Source organism: Bos grunniens, chromosome 7 (genome assembly GCF_055505025.1).
Source record: "Bos grunniens cultivar Pamir isolate PY7600 chromosome 7, Bosgru_T2T1.0, whole genome shotgun sequence".
Classification (NCBI taxonomy): Eukaryota; Metazoa; Chordata; class Mammalia; order Artiodactyla; family Bovidae; genus Bos; species Bos grunniens.
Window position 1 is genome coordinate 8,729,247 of NC_141171.1, and position 8,060 is coordinate 8,737,306.

Genomic DNA, 8,060 nt, shown 5'->3' on the forward strand with positions numbered 1-8,060 from the left:
GGGAGAAAAGGAAAGAGACAAGGCATGCCCAGATGCTGGCCGCTTTCCAGGGAAGTGCTACGGCAAACCCCGAGTCTTTAAACGATGAGGCATGAGGCAAATGCCTAATCTGTAGACAAGTGGGACATTGGCAAAGAGTGTCCAAACCATGACAAGTCTCCTAAAATGGCTTGCTACAAATTCCATCAACTGGGACATTGGGCGGCACTCTGCCCTCAGGACCCAAGAGCCTTGAGGTCAAGTGCCAAGCCTTCCCTCATGATGATTAAACAGAACTGATGAGGCCCGCTCCAGCCAGCCTGCCTGTCACAGATAATCATCACGGGGCTGAAGCCAAGGGTGCACATGGATGTGGCAGGTAGGTCCAAGAATTTCTTGGTTGACACAGGGGCTACCTACTCTGTCCTGACCTCCCACTCCAGAGCCTTCTCCCCGCAAACCTGTACCATTTTGGGTGCTACAGGAAAAACGATTAACAAAAAGACTAACCTGAGCACTTTGTTCCTGGGATGGGCTAATATTTTCCCACCAGTTTCTGGTAGTCCCTGAGTGTCCTACTCCCTTATTGCAAAGAGATCGCTCCCTGCCTTCGAAATCTTGCAGTTATTGCAGCCTTGATAGAAGATGCTTTAAAACTCTCTCTTGGGGCCAAACTAACTATTTTTACCAGTCACCAAGTGAAACAACTCCTGAATGATAGAAGCCATTTATGGATGTCAGATCAAAGGATTCTCAGATATCAAGTAGTGCTGATAGAAAATCCAGACCTGACTATATCCCCTTGTGAGGTTCTTGACCCAGCCACCCTCCTGCCTACCCCCAAGGGCTCTCTCCCCTTTCACTCTTGCCAGGAAACCTTGGACCACTGGGGAAAAAAAAAAAAAAAAAAACAACGAGAGGGATTTTCAGAAGACCCTCTGACCAATTCTGAGGAAATCGGGTACACAGATGGAAGGAGTGTTGTCTTGGATGGAAAAAGAAGACCTGGATAAGCAGTAGTCTCCAATTTCGAGACCATAGAGGCTAAACCTTTGCCAGCAGCTACTTTAGTCCAATTAGCTGATCTTATAGCCCTGATTTGAACTTTAGAGCTGGGAAAAGGAAACAGAGTAGCCATTTACACTGACTCCAAGTATGCCTTTCTGGTGCTACATGAACATGCTGCTATTTGGAAAGAAAGAGGCCACTTGACCACACGAGAGATCGCAATCAAATATGGTGATCAAATCCTTAGGCTCTTAGAGGCAGTTCATCTGCCCACCGAGGTTTCAGTCTCCTTTTGTAAAAGACATCAAAAAGGGAGCACAGAAGTGGCACTATGGAACTGAAAGGTTGTTGCTGAACTATGAAAAGACACTGAGATTCTTGGCCTCCAGAGGAGAAGAATTCAATCCTGGGCCAGAGACGAGGCTTGATCGCTCAGAGCTTTTGTGTAATAAAGTTTTATTAAAGTATAAAGGAGATAGAGAAAGCTTCTGACATAGGCATTAGAAGGGGGCAGAAAGAGTACCCCCTGCTAGTCTTCAGTTGGATGTTATATAGTCACTAGCAGTTTGTTAATGAAAGACAGGAATGGATAAAATCTCAGAATGGCACCAGGCCCCTCATCCATAAGATGTATTTTGGGATAATCTTGGCACCAGACAAGTCATCCTGGGCCATAAAACGATTGACTTGAATCTTGTAGAAAGGCAGACTACCACACAGTTTTGTTTACATAGTTTAGGGGAACAATGTCTAACATAATGATTTGTCAAGTCGGTTCTGAGGCATTAGGCTGAACCGACTTGAAGACAGAGTTTGGGGTAAATGCACAGTGTATTAACATAGTTTAAGACAAACATTTCCATAAGAAAAATGCATTAGTTAACTCAAGGTTTGAGAATAGTTAACTTCAGGTGAAGCCAGGTGTCATTATGGCAACACAGTATTCTAAGAGAAACCTTTTAAATTTGTATAGAGAAGAAAAAAATATTGCTAGTTGGTTTCCTCCTACCGCTTAAGAGAGAGAAAAATGTCTGACACTTGCAGCCTGTTTCCTCCGTTTGGAGACCCCTGGCCTTCCTGCCTCTTACCCTCTCAGTCCCCCTTTTTCTTTTAGGAGAATCATGTTGCCTAGGAAAAAGGGGCATCGTTCTCATTCTGTAATTGCTTCTGAGCTGACAAGGGGCATTCTCCCTAAATTGGTGAGGCAACATATTCTCCTAACCCTCATACTGAGGATTTCTGATCCAGGGGCCCCAAGTAGTAGTTGGAAGAAGCTGCAGCAGTAGCAGGAATTCGAGCAACCATTTGTAACTTAAAAGCTTTCATGCGACTAGAAACAAATCCAGTTACAGATTAAGGAAGCAAACAGCAAAGACAAAACAATCAGAATTATTATAATTAAGACAGTTTTCCACTATGGGGAACTAGTTAATGTCTCCCAAAGGGAGGCAATTGAGGCTTCAGGAGCATCCATAGCCCCAGTCATCTTGTTCATGTATTTAGTAAAATGAGTAATATTAGTGCTTATATCAGGTATATATGTACAGCATTGGCTATGAATAATGGAACCAGTTCCTTCTTGTGCAGCTATCAGAATATCTAAAGCCAATCCGTTTTGTAAATCCACCTTTCTAATTTGTGCTTGTTCAGCATTAAGAGCTGACATAGCTTTCTGAGAATTTTGTAATGCCTGTTGAGCAAAATTAGTCAAAGCATCCACTCGTACCATAACATCTGTAGCTCCCAAAGAGGGAACAAACACGGCAGCCAAATAATCATACCAGTGAAATACAGACCTTGCCCACTGAGTTTTAAGGTAGGGTAAATTAGCAGGCTTTTCTGGAAGATCTGAAAATATAAAGCCATGAGTAAAGGCTAGAGCTAGGGTACGTCTCCCTATCCAACAGGGGGAAGCCATGCCCATAGGTAAGAGCCACATATCCAGTAAGTCCCTTTTGGAGCAAGCCAGCATGACTGAGATGTCCAGTCCCAATTAGTGCCTGGCCAGACAAAGGGAGAATCTGAACTGGGGTTGGAAAACACGGGGATGATTACGTTGCATATTTCCTGAGGCAAAAATCCCAATTGTTTCCAGTCATTGTAATTAAGTTGTTGGCTAAATTTGGGGATGGCTCTGTTTGTTCCCAGCATATAGGGGCAGTAGATATTAGACGTTCTTTTTCAGAAGTTAGCCATATAACCTCATCCCATGTTTGATAAACGTCAGATAAAAAACCATTAGATCTAGACCTATTTGCCTTATGTGTAGCGAAATAGTCATTAAAATGAGACAATGTATAATCAAAATTAAAAGTCACGTTATGCTCATAGTTAAAGTACAAAGTGTTGCACCAGTCTATTTTAGGGTTGGTAGATGTCATCAGATGAAGAAAAGGTGTCACATATGATTGCTGTCGAAGGTATTCGCAGACTTGGAGAAAGTTTTTTCCTTGAAGTGGAGATGTCCACCACGGGAAGCCTTCCACTGATGAAGAGGGGAGCACTCCGCAGACCCAGTAGTTAGACTGATTGTGGAATGCAGCATAGGAGTGAGCCCAGGACAGGAAGGCATTGTCTTGAGGATCAAATGGAAGACTCAGGATTTGTGGAGTAAGTAGAAGTAGGCTCACATAGATTATCAGGCCCATCTGAAAAGTACAAAGTCAGAGAATAGAAAGTAAAGACATAAAATGAAGTCACTTAGTTCTGGTCAGGGTGCCACCTCTTAACTCGAGTGTGATGTACCCACAAATCAATTCACTTTGACAGCTGTGGGAGAAGAAAGAATAACCTGGTAACGGCCTTCCCAGAGGGCTCGAGGGATGGGCCCCCAGATCCCAATGTTTTTATGAGGACCTCAGTTCCTGGCTCAAATAGAGGCTTGCTTGATTCAGAGGCTGGTTCAGGAGTTGCCTCCCGGAGTTCTGTTAATGCCTGTTGAAAAGTTGAGAGCTGAGTTACATAACTAGTTAATTCCAAGTCTTCAGGGTCTATAACAATGTCTGTGTATAAGAAAGGCCTTCCATAAATATATTCAAAGGGGGACAGTCCCTCCTTTTTTGGGGCAGTTCGAGCCCTCATGAAAGCTATGGGTAGGACTTTAATCCAATTGTCCTACATCTCTTAATTTGCATCGATGTCTTTTCATAATGTCATTAGCTTTTTCAACCTTTCCTGAGGATTGAGGTCTCCAGGAACAGTGTAAGTGATATTCTATTACTAGAGCTTTAGATACCCCCTGAGTTACAGCAGCTTTAAAGGCAGAGCCATTGTCACTCTGAAGGCTCTGTGGCAGCCCAAACCTGGGGATAATTTCATGGATTAAAATCTTTATAACCTCCTTAGCCTGTTCATTACAACAGGGAAAAGCCTCAATCCAACCAGTAAAAGTGTACACCCAAACTTGTAAGCAAGAATATCCATTAGCTTTTTGCATATGTGTAAAATCAATTTACCAGTCCTCTCCAGGATACTTTCCACTTCGTTGTAATCCAGACTTTGCTAGCTTTTCAGTCTTTGGGTTATTTTTCTGACAAATCTCACACCTTTTGATAATGTTCTTTAAAGTTTTCATTACATTTTTGCCTTCAAACAAACGAGAAGCCATCTGGTAAGTACTCTCTGCACTCAAATGAAAACTCTGGTGTAAACTCTTAAGAATTTTCCATTGAGCATTTTCAGGAATTATTAATTGTCCATCCTCAGACTGTAACCATCCTTTATCAGTAATCTTTGCTTCTCTTTTCTCATATCTTTCTAATTCTTCCTCAGTATATTGTGGTTTTTCCTGTTCCACAGGACCTGTCCAGATCAAAGGCGTCTGCAGTGAAGGGGTTTTGTAAAGTCCCACTTTGCTGGCGTGTCAGTCAGCCAACTGCTTACCTTCAGGTACTTTACTCCCATCCCAGCTGTGCCCTTTGCAATGCATATGAGCTACTTCTTTAGAACAATATAGAACAGTTAAAAGTCTCTCAATCTCTCTGAAATGCTTAATAGGTTCTCCTGTTGCTGTTTTAAACTGTCTTTCTTTCCATATTGCAGCATGAGCATGTAAAGTCAAATAAGCATACTTAGAATCAGTGTATATATGTACCCGCTGCCCTGTACTTAACTCAAGAGCTTGGGTCAGAGCCACAAGCTCCACTAACTGAACACTGGTTCCCTGGGGGAGAGATTTTGCTTCTAAAGCCTGTTCAGCAGTCACCACAGCATAACCTGCTTTACGCTTTCCATCCCGAACAAAAGCACTGCCATCTGTAAATATTTCCATGCCAGGATTTTCTAATGGGGTATCCATTAGATTTTCCCAAGCTGCATAATTTAAAGTCAGAAATTGGGAATAATCGTAATCAGGTGTTTTATTTTCCGTCTCAGGAAGGCAAGTGGCAGGATTTAAATTTCCACAAACTTTAGGTTAGTTACTGGGCCTTCTAACAACAATGACTGATATTTAAGAAGCCTACTGTCTGTCATCCAAATATTAACCTTATAATTTAAGATTCCACTGACATCATGTGAAGTCAGTACAGTAAGGTTTCATCCATTAATTATTTTTAAATCTTCAGGTGCTAATAAAGCCGCTGCTCCAGTTAGTCTTAGGCAGTGGGGTCACCTGCATGAACTTACATCTAATTCTCTGCTTAGATAAACAATAGGTTGTTGGTGAGGCCTTCTGGGTTGTGTCAAAACTCCCAAGGCCCTGCCTTTTCTTTCAGTGACAAATAAATTAAATCCTGACCCTGTGGGCAAACTCAGAGCGGGAACCTGCAAGAGAGCAGTCGGAAGAACCTTAAAAGCCTTTTGAGTATCTGGAGACCAAACCAGTTTGTCGGTTTGGGCCTGCTGAGTTTCAGCTATAAGTTTATATAAAGGCTGGGCAAGTTCCCCATAACCTGGAATCCAAATGCAACAGTAGCTTGTGATTCCCCAAAATCCTCTTAATTGTCTTAAAGTCATAGGTAGGGGATGATTTAGTATAGGTTTAAATCTCTCAGGGCCTATGGCCCTAGTCCCTTCTGATATGATTAGGCCCAAATATCTAACAGATTGTTGACAAAGCTGAGCCTTTTCTCTTGATGCCTTGTTTTTGTTTGTTTTTTCTTTTTTTTTTTTTTAATACAAATTTATTTATTTTAATTGGAGGCTAATTACTTTACAATATTGTATTGGTTTTGCCAAACATTGATATGAATCCACCACAGGTGTATATGTGTTCCCCATCCTGATCTCCCTCCCATCTCTCTCATGATACCATCCATCTGGGTAATCCCAGTGCACCAGTCCTGAGCATCTTGTACCATGCATCGAACCTGGGCTGGCGATCCATTTCACATATGATAATATACATGGTTCAAAGCCATTCTTCCAAATAATCCCAAACTTGCTCTCTCCCACAGAGTCCAAAAGACTGTTCTATACATCTGTGTCCTTTTGCTGTCTCACATACAGGGTTATCATTTCCATCTTTCTAAATTCCATATATATGCATTCAGTTCAGTTCAGTTACTCAGTCGTGTCTTAGTCTTTGTGACCCCATGAATTGCGGCACGCCAGGCCTCCCTGTCCATCACCATCTCCTGGAATTCACTCAAACTCACGTCCATCGAGTCAGTGATGCCATCCAGCCATCTCATCCTCTGTCATCCCCTTCTCCTCCTGCCCCCAATCCCTCCCAGCATCAGTGTCTTTTCCAATGAGTCAACTCTTCACATGAGGTGGCCAAAGTACTGCAGTTTCAGCTTTAGCATCGTTCCTTCCAAAGAACACCCAGGACTGATCTCCTTAAGAATGGACTGGTTGGATCTCCTTGCAGTTCAAGGGACTCTCAAGAGTCTTCTCCAACACCACAGTTCAAAAGCATCAATTCTTCAGCACTCAGCTTTCTTCACAGTCCAACTCTCACATCCATACATGACCACTGGAAAAATCATAGCCTTGACTAAACGAACCTTTGTTGGCAAAGTAATGTCTCTGCTTTTGAATATGCTATCTAGGTTGGTCATAACTTTCCTTCCAAGGAGTAAGCGTCTTTTAATTTCATGGCCGCCATCACCATCTGCTTTGATTTTGGAGCCTAGAAAAATAAAGTCTGACACTGTTTCCAATGTTTCCCCATCTTCTTGCCATGAAGTGATGGGACCAGATGCCATGGTCTTAGTTTTCTGAATGTTGAGCTTTAAGCCAACTTTTTCACTCTCCTTTCACTTTCATCAAGAGGCTCTTCAGTTCTTCTTCACTCTGCCATAAGGGTGGTGTCATCTGCATATCTGAGGTTATTGATATTTCTCCCGGCAATCTTGATTCCAGCTTGTGCTTCATCCAGCCCAGCGTTTCTCATGATGTACTCTGCATATAAGTTAAATAAGCAGAGTGGCAATATACAGCCTTGACGTACCCCGTTTCCTATTTGGAACCAGTCTGTTGTTCCATGTCCAGTTCTAACTGTTGCTTCCTGACCTGCATACAGGTTTCTCAAGAGGAGGTTATGCCGTCTGGTATTCCCATCTCTTTCAGAATTTTCCACAGTCTATTGTGATCCACACAGTCAAAGGCTTTGGCATAGTCAATAAAGCAGAAATAGATGTTTTTCTGGAACTCTCTTGCTTTTTTGATGATCCAGAGTGTGTTGGCAGTTGGATCTCTAGTTCCTCTGCCTTTTCTAAAACCAGCTTGAACATCTGGAAATTCACAGATCATGTATTGCTGAAGCCTGGCTTGGAGAATTTTGATAACATGTGAGATGAGTGCAATTGTGTGGTAGTTTGAGCGTTCTTGGAATTACCTTTCTTTGGGATTGGAATGAAAACTGACCTTTTCCAGTCTTGTGGCCACTGCTGAGTTTTCCAAATTTGCTAGCATGTTGAGTGCAGCACTTTCACAACATCATCTTTCAGGGTTTGAAATAGCTCAACTGGAATTCCATCACCTCCACTAGCTTTGTTCACAGTGATTGTTTTTAAGGCCCACTTGACTTCACATTGCAGGATGTTTGGCTCTAGGTGAGTGATCACACCATTGTGATTATCTGGGTCGTTAAGCTCTTTTTTGTACAGTTCCTCAGTGTATTGTTGCCA

At 42.4% G+C, this 8,060-nt stretch overlaps 1 pseudogene; it reads right to left on the minus strand.

Annotated features, from left to right (window-relative positions):
• Positions 1-2,211: 2,211 nt before the first annotated feature.
• Positions 2,212-3,635, minus strand: LOC147368265 (endogenous retrovirus group PABLB member 1 Env polyprotein-like; annotated as a pseudogene).
• Between the last annotated feature and the right edge of the window lie 4,425 nt (positions 3,636-8,060).